We start from the raw sequence: 14,216 nt of genomic DNA on the forward strand, positions 1-14,216 counted from the left end.
GTCAGGAAGATTCCCTGGAGCAGGGCATGACAACCCATTACAGTACTCTTGCCTGGAGAATTCTGTGGACAGAGGAGCCTGGCAGGCTACAGTCCAAGGGCCACACAGAATCGGACATGACTGAAGTGACTGAGCGTGCATCACCTAGAACATAATTTACATGAAGGTGAGGACTATTTTTGTCCCACATCATTGCATGTGGTTGATGCTGATTAAATAATCAACGGAGGGCTGTGTGTTCAATGATGAAAAACTCCTGACTGGGCTGAACTTTGGTATACAATTCACCGGTAATGGACTTCAGGGATGAAATTCAGTATGTGTTTTTAGTTTTATTTATTTGGCTGCGTTGAGTCTTAGTGGCGGCGTGTGGGATCTTCTGTTGCAATGCACCGGTTTCATCGCCCAGCGGCTTGTGGGATCTTAGTTCCCGGACCAGGGATTAAATCTGGGTATTCTGCATTGCAAGATAGGTTCTTAACCCCTGGACGGTCAGGGAAGTCCTGAATTCTAGTATTTTAAATGGAAATTTTGACTATACTTCACTTTTGCTTTATGCATGCATTTTTCAACTTCATTCCCTGAGTATGAGTTGACTCCACTATAGAAGACCATGGCCATGTGGTCTTTCACAAAATAAAGAACAAAAAACTGGCAACTCAAAGGTCTGTAAAGCCTCTGATGACCATCGGTAAGTAAATGCTGGTGTCAAGGGCCTCAGAGATCAAATATACTGAAAAGTGTTCTGGGTTCATTTACAATTTGAATAATTCAGTAAGTTTCAATTTGTTTCAATAAGTTGAAATAAGTTTCAATTTGAATAGTTCAACCCCCTCAAACATGAAGCTGTCTTGCTTCCAGCTCAAAACCCATGTCAGCCCAGCACCATACACAGAAAAGAACATAAATCCAACTCCATAAAGCACTGAGGAGTAATGACTGATGTTTTCATTCTGTTTTTTTATGAGGCCACAGAAGAGGTGGAGGGTGCACAGTCACAAACACACTCAGATTTCCTGCCACTCTCTGTAGCTTTCGTTCATCTTTGAAGTTCTGTCGTCACTCCAATCTCTTTCCCTTTCTGCTCAGACTTTTTCCTCTTCCTCCTCAGTCACCCGTCCTGCCCCAAGTCTTCTTTCTTCCAAATCTCATGACATTTGTAGATCAGTGATAACTCATGTAGATCAATGAAGCTTTTCTTGTTTTTGGCAACAACCCTGCTTCCACACTGGCCACAGTTAAGGGGGAGAAGGGGAAGGAGGACTTTCCTCTCCCTCAGGCACAGGCTGGGCTCCTCATTGCTGCTCATTGTTTAGTTGCTCAGTCGTGTCTTTTTGCAACCCCGTGGACTGTAGCCCACCAGGCTCCTCTGTCCATGGGTTTCCCAGGCAAGAATATTGGAGTGGGTTGCCATTCCTTCTCCATGGGATCTTCCTGACCCAGGGATCAAAGCTGCGTCTCCTGCATTGGCAAGCGGATTCTTTACCACTGAGCCATGAAGGAAGCCCATCTCTGGTAGTATAGTGAATTCTCACTCTTCTTAGCTGTTCAATGCCCCCCGCTCTTGCCCTTCAGCCTGCACCACATTTGCGTGAACTCCTGAAGAGCATAGAGGACGAACATCAGAACGATCCCCTGCCGACAATTAAGCATGCAACAGGCTGTGCCTTCACCACGCCCATCTAATTGTGGTTCATTTGTCTAATACGAAAATGCTCTCAGGTCTACACAAGCCATCTGCTTTCTCCCCAGGTTCACTGAGCCCTGATGCATAAAGGATCTGTAACACTATTTCTCTCTTTGTCATTAAAGGTGGGTATGTGCTATGCTTAATCGATCAGTCATGTCTGACTCTTTGGGACCCCAGGAACTGTAGCCTGCCAGGTTCCTCCTCAGCCCATGGGGATCACCAGGCAAGAATACTGGAGTGGATTGCCATTCCCTTCTCCAGGGGATCTTCCCAACCCAGGGATCGAACCTAGGTCTCCTGCATTGCAGGTGGATTCTTTACTGTCTGAGCTCTGTTATTATTGTGGGTTAGTCTACTTTTGGCACAATTTTACAGTATCATTGAAGTTCTACATTAATATTTAGATCTCACAGGACAGATTTAATGATCTTAGCTCACACCCCAATGACGTAGGCTTAATTTTATGGTTCATTTGTTTTTGCTGTTTACTTTCCTGAGTTTCAGCCAAACTAAAGAAACTATGAAAACAGAGTCTGATGACCCGTGAAAGAAAATGCCACCTCTCTTGGTTAAAGAAAACCTGAATTCTTCTAGGCTGGCACCTTAGGGAGGGACTCTGCATGTGGGGCTGGAGGAAGTGTAGACCCCGGCGCCTCGGCTCCTCCCTATGTGATACCTGAGTCACCCTGGCTTCATGGCTACGTCCTGCCCTTGGAGTCTTTTACTCAAAGGAAGAATGGGATCTCTTCTCCCAGTAGCCCATGGCACTGCTGACTGAAGATGAAAACATTTTGTTTATTTATTACCAACTTGAATTTTCCTGAGTAGATTGTATAAAGAGAGTCTACAAAGTCTTCTTCTTTGGTCTATGTCCCCAGCCCCCCAGCCCTCCCTCCCTGAGACAACCAGTGTAACTGGTTTCTCTGCATCTTCTCGGCTGAGACAAATACAGGATATGGTTTCCCTGTTCCCCTTTCACCAGCGCATGGTAGAATACGGCGCACACGGCCAGGAGTGACTGCCCCCGGCTGTGTCTTACAACTACTCCAGCATACAGAGGTGCTCACTCTTTTCTCTCTCTCTTTTTAATACTTTATTTACTGATGTTTTTGCTGTGCTGGGTCTTTCTTGCTGCACTCCGGTTTGCTCCGGTTTCGGCCAGCTTTCAGTTGGCAGTGTGCGGGTTCTTGTTGCAGTGGCTTCTCTTGTTGCAGAGCTCCTCCTCAGTAACTGCAATGCACAGGCTTAGCCGCTCTGAGGCCTGTGGAATCCTCCCAGACCAGGGATTGAACCCGTGTGCACTGCGTTGGCAGGTGGACTCTTATCCACTGTGCCACCTTCATTATGGAAAAGAAGTCCCTCGTTCTTTTCTGTGATGACCACTACATGGCTCTACCATAATTCATTTAGTCGGTTTCCAAGCACGTGCGTTGTTTCCAGTCTTTTCCTATTACCAAAACTGCTTCAATAAAAATAGTGAAGAACTACTTTTTTGCACATATGTGGCATCTGTAAGACAATTTTCTGGAAATTGCTGGGTCAATGAATAGGTGCATCTTTAAGATTAGTACCTAGTGCCAAATTCACACTAAATATTGTAATTCACACCCTCCACCCCAGCACACACAAGTAATGTATACATTCAGCAAGAGTTTACAAAAGGCTTGGGAGCAGCGTAAGGAAATAAACCTAGTAACCTAAATTTAGATAGCTCTTTATGAGCTGTGGCTCACTCTTTATTTTTTAATTAAAGTTTTTAAGAGTAATTTTTGGCTTTGCTGCAAGACTTGTGGGATCTTGATTCCCTGAGCTGGGGTCAAAACCAAGCCCCCTGAAGTCTGGATCACTGGACCTTCAGGGACTCCTTCCCTCTTCTTTAGTTTGTGGTCCATTAGAGAAACCCTTCCTGACTATAACTGCTTGTGCAGAGCAGAACCTCTCAGCAAGGTTGGGGAGTTGTTTTTCTTCCCCTCACCTTCTATACATCCTTCAGCTTCTGTGAGCCAGAAGGTAACGCAAGATGCCTTAGGTAATAAAAGTCAGGGAATAGTCTAGTGTTCTTCCTATCTGCATTGTCCCAACACCAACATCTGGCCCAACTAGAAGGTCTGATGTCCAAGGCTGAGTATGAGCAGTAGGTGGGTAGCAAAACACTGAGGAGGCCACATGGTCCTTTGTTGTTGTTTAGTCTCCTAGTTGTGTCCGACTCTTAGTGACCCCATGGACTGCAGCACGAGAGGCTTCCCTGTACATCACCGTCTCCCAGAGCTTGCTCAAACTCATGTCCACGGAGTCTGTGATGAAGTCCTGGAAGGTGGAAAAGGAAGAAGGGACGAGGAGGGAGAGTTTTCTCTCCTGATTGGAGAGGGAGGCTCTATGCTGCCCTGGATGTGTTGTGGGTGATGTCACTGTTGGCTTGTATATATTCGTAGGGTTGTGGAAAAATGCCACTGAAGATAGTCTCTATTCTTCTGTGGGATCTTGGTTCCCTGTCCTTGAATTTTATTAATTATAGGTGAAATTCTAATACAACAACTACTAATTACAATGAAAAAAAAAAATCCTAGACAAAACTATCTGTAATAAAAGATGGTCAGGCAGTGTTTGCTATGTGATTATCATGCGTGCTTGGGTGCTAAGTTGCTTCAGTGGTGTCAGACTGTTTGTGACCCTATGGACGGTAGCCGTCAGGCTCTTCTGTCCATGGGATTCTCCAGGCAAAAACGCTGGAGTGGGTTGCCATGCCCTCTTCCAGGGGATCTTCCTGACCCAGGGATCGAACCCACATCTCCTGCATTGGCAGGCAGGTTCTTTACCACTAGTGCCACCTGGGAAGACCGTGGTTATTATTTTCCTTTCCTTTCCTTTCTGGGCCACAGCTCAAATCTCTTCTCTGCTTTCCTTGAAGTTTGATGAGGTCCTTGTGACTATGTTCTGGGTGGAGGAAAGTAGGCAGAAGTCCCAGGCACTGTTTCCAGGCCCAGCCCCTAAAAATGCCCCCCACCACACCCCCATGACATCACTTTTTCTTTCTTTCTCCATTTGACCAGCTGGAGACGAAAGGCTTCCAGGCTTTAGGTCACAGGAAAGTCAGAGCACAGAATGAGCCTGGGGCCTGAATTGTTTAATAGAGCAACTCTGGAAAGCCTAAGATTTGTAGCCTCCAACTTATCAACTAAATACCACCACCAACAAAATAAGGGGACGCTAGTTCTCTCCTTGGACTGATCTCTGCTGGCAGGTTACTGTAACATCCAGATACATATGTGCTTCCAGGTAAGAAGGCATGAAAATCAGATTCAAACTCACAGTAGAGCTTTCCCCAGCTTTATTTATTTATTAACAGGAAAGTAGAATTTATTGGTGGGCATGAGTAAGGAGGGGCCAGTGCCAAGCTCTCATGAGTGCAGGGCCTGCCATCGGTCCAGAGGGCCAGGATTAGGGATTGACCCCACAGTCATCTGGGATGAGCTGCTTTTCTGCCATCATGTTTTCAAATTCATGCGCATTCAGCTCCACTTCTTGGAGATTTAGATCTTCTGGTACCTGGGGAACTTGAACTTGTCCCTGCAAAGGGCCTCAATCACATGCTCCTTGCTCTGCAGCTTGGTGTGGATGGACATTACAACTGCACCCTCAGTTCAGTTCAGTTCTGTTCAGTTCAGTCGCTCAGTCATGTCCAACTCTTTGCGACCCCATGAATCACAGCACGCCAGGCCTCCCTGTCCATCACCAACTCCCAGAGTTCACTCAAACTCATGTCCACAGAGTCGGTGATGCCATCCAGCCATCTCATTCTCTGTCGTCCCCTTCTCCTCCCGCCCCCAACCTTTCCTAGCATCAGAGTCTTTTCCAGTGAGTCAACTCATCTCATGAGGTGGCCAAAGTATTGCAGTTTCAGCCCTGGGGTTTCCCAAAGGCACATACTTGTCTGGAGCATAGACTGGGGATAACATGCCAGTCAGGAAGGTCCACTGGAAGGGGTTGTCTCCAAGGTCTCTTAGGGCAACCTGTACAGGCAACAGGCTGCCTACACTACCAGGGAGGCTGCTCTTTGTAGCTATGCCCCAACTTTAAATAAACATTTTACCCCGAGTTAGAAGAAGGGCTCAGATAATTCTGCATGAAACTTCTTGAGTGAAGGTCACTCAGTCATGTCCAACTCTTTGCGACCCTCTATAGTCCATGGAATTCTCCAGGCCAGAATACTGGAATGGGTAGACTTTCCCTTCTCCATGGGATCTTCCCAACCCAGGGATTGAACCCATGTCTCCTACATTGCAGGTGGATTCTTTACCAACTGAGCTATCAGGGAAGCCCCCAAACTTCTTGAAATAAAAACCAAAGTAGAAGTCTACCCTACAAACTAGGAGATACTTCTAAGAGTAGTAAACTCTATGTCAGTGGCCCCTGCCTTCAGACCATGAGGGTTAGAGCTGATGTAAGCCATGGCCCTAGGAAAAGCTTGTTGGCTTTCATCAAGGGCAAGGAAGAGGGAGAAGGGGGGTGTTGAAAGGGACAGAATGGGGAGGGAAGGCTCATGTTCGTGGGGACTCACTAATATGTCAGGGCCTGAGTTGACTACTTTCCAACTATTTTCTCACTGAACAGCCAAATGGGATTGGTGTCAGCCTCCTTTAACAGGTGTGGGATGTGGGGTTACCCTGAATAGCACTTCTTCATCAACTGCCCACTCCCCATCCTCTGAAGAGGTTTGCATACAACCCTGCCTGCAACTCAGGGAAACATCTGTTTATTCCCAGGACCCTTGTCCCTAAAGGAACTGTTCAATTAAGAGCTCCCAAAACATTGCATTAACTGATGATATCTAGTCTTCTTTAATTTCTTGTCACCATGACGGCAAAGACAGACTCGGGCACCACCGATGCTGACACTTGAGCCCGTGTATGTCTTCATCAGAGCCATTTGACATCCCCATCAAGGAGGCATCAGCTTTTGGGGGAAACACTTTTTGCAGACAAACTTAATGAGGTCATTTCTACATCATCTGGAAGCAGAAATGTCTTTTATGATTGAATTTCCACTTCCAACTTATTGACTAATGTCAGGGATTATTATGTGTCTTGGTGAGATGAGCAAACACATACTTTGCTCTGTGTATGAAGGTGTATTCTCAGAGGATTAGAATGAAATTAAATTTCTGTTTGAGTAAGAGGCATAGGACAGTGCTCCTGTTCTTTGCCAATCATATTGGCTTTTGAAGATGCATGCTATTCCTAGTATTTGCTGGTGTTACCCAGAGAGACAGTACTGGAGGTGACTTGACTCACCCCTGGGACTCCGTGCCGTTCACTGGCTTCACAGTGGGTATGTCTCCACTTGCATGACTTACAAGGCTCTAAATCTGATGACTTCTCCCTGTTCCACACCTCCCAGCCTTCTCTCATATTTCTCTACCATACTCACTATACTCAAGCCATGGAGGGCTCGGTTAAGTTCCTTGCTGGCATCCACCTCCTTACAACTCAGTCTTTGCAGTTGCAATTAAATCAGAGGTGTCCCTTGGCCACTCTATCCAAGATACTCATTCCACGTCTGTTCACTCTCCACCGCATCAATCCGTTTTGTGTTTTCATGGCACTTACCATAACATGAATTCATTCTCAATGTGTTCATTGGTTTTCTCCAAGTTTACATACCATGTGATTGTTGGATTTTTCTCATCAAGATGTGAGCTTTTAGAGAACTGCTAGAGACCAAGTCCTTGGAAATTTTCCTTAGTTCTTTAGGAAATGATATAATTGCAAATGACTGTCAGTCAGCATTTCTTCACCTTCTCTGGTAAGAAGGATGACTCCCCAGACAAACACTGGTAAATGTTACTGAAGTCCTTTAGAGTTGGAGCAAAGATCTAGCTGACTCCCCAGACTATAACCGTTCAAGACACAGAGAATCATAATGTGAACTTCTTGGATGGAGGAATCATGGCTGTTTGGCTCAAGGCCAATACCAGTGTCCCTCCCAGAGTCTGGCACATTATAAATGTTCAATATCTACTTGCTGAAAGATTAAATAAATAAAACTGCAGTAAGAGCATTCCTCTGGGTGAACTTGGAGGATCTCAGAGGATGGGAGAGGTGCCAGAAAATGGACCATCAATGTGAGAATTTTCAAAAAAGTGAAAGAAAGTAGATTTCACAAATCTTAAACTGATGAATTTAGTGAAAATCCCAAGGAAGACTCTAAGATGTAACTTATAAAATCTTATAAAAACTAATTGTGATCTTTAATAACTAATATAAATTCAAGTCAGTTATATTATTTCTTTTTCATAAAGTTAATATATCAGACTACACTAGAGAGATCAAGAAAATGATGAATCTGGCTTTCAGAATGGTACTTTACCTAAAAGTAGTGCATCATCCCAGATCCTAAGGAGGCATTTGAAGCCCGCCTGATGGGAATAACATGATAATTTGGCAGTAATCACTGTCTAACTTGCCTTATTCAACAATTTGTAGCCTCTGGATAAAAAGACATTTTAACATTTTGTAAATCACATGAATTTGAGAAGAATAACCAATATAGTTTGGTTTACAAAAATTGGAATTTAAAAGTATATAGTCATATTCAAATGATTGGTTGAATCTAACAAAATTAAATTTAATAAGAGTCAATGTAAGTACCTGAAACTGAGTCTAATAAACCTATCAGAGAGTTTAAACTAGAGGCAGTTTGGGGCATTTTCACTTAGCCATAGTAGCATATTTTGAGGGGGGAATTTAACCTTACAACTCCAGGTGATGGAAGAATTAATGGGAATAAACAGGGTTATATGATGGCCAGAAAGGCTAACACGATTCGTATTTATAAAGCACTGAGAAAGCTCACAGTGTAGTAGGTTTAGTTAGGGTTCAACATGTAATTGCAGAAGGAGGATCAAAGTTCTTAGAGTATAGAAAGACTGAGTCTGCCAGGTAGATTTGGAATCTTCAACATAGTTTAAGTACTCCATAACTGTAAATTGAGTAGGTTTTTAGGGAGGTAACATTTGATTTGGGTCTTGAAGTTTGAGTAAACTATATCTAGCCTTCAAGGTAATATATGAGCCTTCTACTTACAGTAAAGGGCTCCCAAATAATAGAAGCAAGAGAAGTCAGGGGAAACGTGGGCAAAAGGATGACAGAGACATAGAAGGCATGCGAAAGGAAATAGTAAGAGGCGAGGTTGACACCGTCAGGTGGGTCAGATAATGGGAGATCTTACATACCGAGCCCAGGAGTTTGGATCTCACTTTTTACATTTCAAGATTTTAAATAGAGTGATAAAACAATGCCCAGGTTTATTACTTAGAACTATATTGAAAGCAGAGTTTTTACGGAAACATGGAAGTTCTAAGCTCCTTGTGGAGGCTGTCAAATTAAAAGACAATGAGGGCTGGAACCAAGGGCAGCGGCAGCGGGATTGGAGAGCTGGACTAAGAGATGATATTTGAGCTATTTTCACACATGTGGAAAAATGGAGAAAAAATAGAATTCAGCATATGCTTAGAGTAGGGAAGGGATACGTGCTCTTATGTTGCTTAAATTCACAGCTGTGGGACGTCCCTGGCGGTCCACTGGTAAAGACTTCATCTTCCAATGCAGGGGATATGGGTTTGACTCCTGGTCGGAGAGCTAAGATCCCACAGGCCTTTTGACCACAACACCAAAACATAAAACAGAAGCAGTATTGTAACAAGTTCAATCAAGACTTAAAAAGAATGGGCCACATCAAAGAGATCTTGAAAAAAAATTCATAGCCATGACTAGGTTATAAGAATATCTTGCATGATTTCTGTGTGTCCAGCTAAGAGGCATAAGAATTTAAATGCCTATTTAAGGGAAAAGGCAATAAGATTAGCAATTTCAATTTTTCTTCATTTTGTTTGTAAGCCTCCAGGTGCTCTGAGACTTGACTACATTCCTTTTTTTTTTTTTTTTTGGACAAATGGAAAGGGGAAAAATATTATTTTTTAGGTTGTTGTATTTTCATCTCTAAGGGTAGCATCTGAATCATACCACTGCAACAAGCCTTTTCCCTATCTTTTAAAGAAACTTACTTTGAGAATCACAGAACTATTGCAAAAGTAGAGTTCCCGTGCATCCCACTGCTTCTCCCTCTTTTTTCCTGTGGATGAACTCAAAACATGAGTGGCTAGCCAGTCGGTTCAAGACTAATTCACTCACTGTTCTTGACAGAATCCCAGGGCACAGGCCAGATGCTTAATACTCTCTTATACAATGTAAATAACAGTATTGTCTTAAATAATCTCTCTGAAGATTACTCTGATGTCAAAGAGATTTCACTCCCTGATTGAGGTGGGGTGAAGGTATTTTTGGTAACCCGACTCAGAAACAGCACAGAAACCAGCAGTGGGCTGGTCTCCGGGGGGGAAGGAGGGAGCAGGTGGGAGTTTACAACGAAGGGAACCACCCAGGCCACCCTTCTCCAGGGAAGTTGAACTTAGAACAACTCCAGGTTCTCTGGTATCTTGAGATGCCCTTAAAAAAACTGTTTATTTCTTTATTTGGTTGTGTCAGGTTTTAGTTGTGGTGTACCAGCTTAGATGCGCCATGGCATGTGGGATGGGATCACAGTTCCCCACCCAGGGATTGAACCTGAATGCCCTGCATCACAGGGCAGATTCTTTCCCGCTGGGACCACTGGGGAGATCCCTGAAATGTACCTTTAAGCTTTCTCCTTTGTTGCCGACTGAAATCTTGGCTTTCTCTGCCCACTGAAGCCAAAGGAAAAAATATGGAGACAGAGTTTGGAGGTAATGGAAAGGTGGCTTTAATTCTCAGCCGGTGGAGAGGGGAACACAGTCGATTCATGCCTCGAGAACTGTGCCGCCTCTCCATGAGGAGTCTAGGGGCTTATTATGTAAGATGAGGGCTCACAGTCAGGAGTTGGTGGTGAGGAACAAAGATGTTAGGATCTTGCTCAAAATCAGTCACAGACTTGCATCTGTGACCCAACAATTGATCCTGGCAGTTCCGGGGCTCTGCAGCCTTCATGCTGGTCTGTAAAGAGAGGAACTGCAAGGGGAAGAGGGTGTTGTAAGGGCAAGCAAAGGATAACAGGTGAGAAATGAAGCTCCTGCAGAGTTAGGGGGCAGAAAAGCAAACTTTGTTATAGACGTGCCGATGTAGGAGCAGTTAAAGTAAAAGCAAACTAGGAACGTTCATCCTGCTCACTGTCTTCTTTGGTGTTTTTGTTCCCAGAAAAACGAAAGAAAAATCTCATTCCTCTGCTTCCTTTTCACGGCTACACTTTCTGGAATGGAATTCTCTGATTTATCGTCAAACCTTAGTAACATTTACTCATTACAAGGGTTTGTTTCAGTTTAGCTTAGGAAATGAAAGAGAGCCTGAGTTCCTGCTTTGGAGAGAGGTTGCCTGGAGTGGACTGTGAGGACAAGAGAAGCTACCAGAAAGTTAGGGTCACTGGCAGAGTGGCCCAGAGCAGCTGTCTGCAAGGAGCCTCCAAGTAGTCCCTGTGTGTGTGGACAGAGCATGTGAACCCTCCCAAGGGACACTCAGAAATATGTGGGGGAGGGACTGTGTTTCCTATAGTCAGGAGGCCTGAGATGTAACTTTCATTTGTGTATGAAAGAGAGGGCTAACCCCTTGAAATCTGAAGAATGAAGGAACATACAAGATGCATGCCTTTCCTAATTTTATTATAATGAATACACATTGGAATGGGGAAAAATCTTTTTAAAAACAGTAGTCATCTTTTACTTCAATGTACATTTTTATTCATAATTGAAAACAATAGCCTATTATACTGCTAATTTATTATAAGAGTCTCCAGAGTCAAAGGGTCCATAGAGACATAAAAAAATGTATGCAGTTTCTATTAAATAACACTTTCTGGTCACTTTAGAATATGAGTATAATATACAGGTATTATATGCACAAAAATGTAAAAAGGAATTGTGAAAACAAGTCTTGTTACTAGTTTGTATAAGAAAAAAGACATTCATTTTTCACAGGCTACCAACATCCTATAGGATGATTCCTAACAGAATTTGACTTTTTCCATTAATTCACCTGGTAGCTCAGAGATCTGTAGAAAAGAAGTTAATATACAATGAAGTCACTACACAGTGTTAGGGGGCAGTAGAAATTCATACTGGTACAAAATATTATCCAAGAGTTATACACGAAGTTGAAGTATTGAGACTGAGATACACATTGGTTGGCAAGTAATCTAAGAATCGTTTAAGACGGAAAGTTTTTTTTAATGATGTTTTAAAAAAATCTGAAAGGCTAAAAACACGTAGAAATACATAGGCCATGTCCTTCTGTCTTCTTACCAGCAGATCCTTGCCTTTGAAATAGAGCAAACTGCTTTAAGTACTTCCCATGTTTTCCATAAGATGGCAGAGTTGATGTTACCAATGTGAGAACAAACTAACTTGAATTCTGTTAGTCACAGCGATAAAGAGACTTAGAGGCATTCTCACCATTTCAATACTGCTCTGCTGCTTTCAATAAATAATAATATCGAGTTAGTTAGAAATAATACTAAAGAAACAATTACATGTCGTGTCATCGCTGCAACTATGCTTTCAGCCTTGCATTTTCTCCTTTACTGAGTCCCCTTACTTGCCTGCTCTGCGTTTTATTTAAACAGTGATCTATCAAACTAGAAACCCTATGCTACCACTCTCGGATCATCAGAGATGAAGCAAGAAAGTCACTTGAGTGAGTAGCAATTGTGATTGCTTTTGATTGTGAGGAGCTCTGATGTGAATGCAGAGGCCCTTCAGACTGGCTTTGGTTTGTCTGAGGTGGGTGACTGCAGTCCTGGCATTTGTGATGCAGGTCGTGAGTGGTAGGGGGCTCATTTGGTCCATTTCGCTCTTTTCATCCAGAGTCACACAGGAAAGATGGCACAGGTTGGCCCAGATGGGTAGGGCAGCCTCTGGGCTAGTATGGACAGGCATCCTTTTTAGAGGCTGGACCCCAGGAAAGCAAGTTACCAGCTACCTGAAAGCTATTGGGATTTCTTCTGTAAACGTCTCAAGGCAAAGATGTTTTTGTTACTACCCCAGGTTCTTGGGCAAAGTAGATGCTGAGCCTTTGCTGAGTCATAGGGAGAAACAGCAAGGTTGTGAGCTGGGACCTGGAATCTGGAGGAAGCAAAGCCCCAGCTCCCCCACCTCGCAAGGGTCTGGATTGTGCAGAGCACCAGCAGGCGTTGGTTCAGGGTTGTGAGGTTAGCACTCTTCTTCATACTCCTGACTGTGAGCTCCCTGCGGGCAAACCTGGTTATGATCTTCCTTCATCTCTCTAGTGCCCACCCAGACCATCACACGCAGCAGGTGTTTTGAAAGGAAGCAGCAGCTGTAGCTAGACACCAGGGGTTGCTGGTATGGCTTCAGGGAGGTCATCTAATCCTGTCTCTCTCGAGGAGCTGGTGTAGCAAATGCTAGGGTGGTCCCTACCCGCAGAGAAACTTCAAGAGCAGCAGTATCTTCTAGATATTGTCAATTCTATACACCAAAGTGCATATCAGACTTTCCATGAATAAAGAAGTAACAACACATCCCAGTTTGCTATGTGCTGCTGTTATCAGAAAGAAGAGCTCTGACAGGCCAAGGATGCACCAGGAAGCAGTTTGTTTTGGCAAAAGGAGAAGGAGAGTAACCCCTCCCATGGAAAAAGCTTGCTACACTCATGCTTTCTGCAAAAGCTTCCCTTGTCTGCGAAACATCTCCAGGACTTTGCTATCCTTGCAACTGAAAATATCAGGGCATTCTAGTAGAAGAGATAATTTGGGACAAGATGGAGGAAAATTTATTGAAGGGGAGAATGCCAGAGAAATAATACCAAGAACCACAATCTTGAAAATCTCTGCATTTTTTCCCCAAGAGAGAGGATCTTATTAGAACATGACTCCCATTCAGAATATTCAGGGGATATCTTTGATGTTACTGAGACTTTAACCTTCTGAATACAAAAGTGTCTTTATTTTAACCATTTTGGATGGTGAGTTTTTTGAAATAAAATTTATGTACCCAGTTATTTAAGAAGAACTTGTTCACCACAGGGCCAATGGTATAAAGTTGTGCAGGTTACATGGAGCACAGCGGTGCCATATTTTAAAGTGTTTCCATTCAAATTATAGACATTGAAGATCTGTGTGGTTATTTGAAAATTTTTCCAGTAGATGACAAAGTAAATAAATAAAAATCAATACTATAATTTTAGGACAAATGAAAGGACAGTCTCTTGACTAAGGGGTTCCTAATTTACAATAAACGCTTTTATTGATAATCTGGATTTATCACTGTATGAACAAAATGCTATTCCTTGAAGCAATACAATGTTACCCACAGACTCTACTAAGTGCAGTCATTCTTACCTTAAATGTCTCCAGACAACTGTGCTGTAGAATTTTTTATATTAGTTCTCTCCATTCTTTTAGTTTAGGAGAATATGTTAAATTATTGTATTTCTGCATATTGTATACAATACCTATGTTTAATTTTCTATTTTTACTTGAAAAATAC

General features: G+C 43.2%; 1 long non-coding RNA gene and 1 pseudogene across 1 annotated transcript in view; one reads left to right on the plus strand and one right to left on the minus strand.

Moving 5' to 3' along the window:
- Window positions 1-2,627: 2,627 nt before the first annotated feature.
- LOC129560304 (uncharacterized) overlaps window positions 2,628-14,216 on the plus strand; it is a 72,520-nt gene continuing 60,931 nt past the window's right edge. The window contains exon 1 of the long non-coding RNA XR_008686732.2: window positions 2,628-2,749. This is a non-coding gene — a long non-coding RNA (uncharacterized LOC129560304). The remainder of the gene's footprint in view (window positions 2,750-14,216) is intronic.
- On the minus strand, window positions 5,673-5,800 carry LOC129560579 (small nucleolar RNA SNORA70; annotated as a pseudogene).

Source organism: Moschus berezovskii, chromosome 16 (genome assembly GCF_049115385.1).
Source record: "Moschus berezovskii isolate FMDL1 chromosome 16, NW_MosBer_1.0, whole genome shotgun sequence".
Taxonomy (NCBI): domain Eukaryota; kingdom Metazoa; phylum Chordata; class Mammalia; order Artiodactyla; family Moschidae; genus Moschus; species Moschus berezovskii.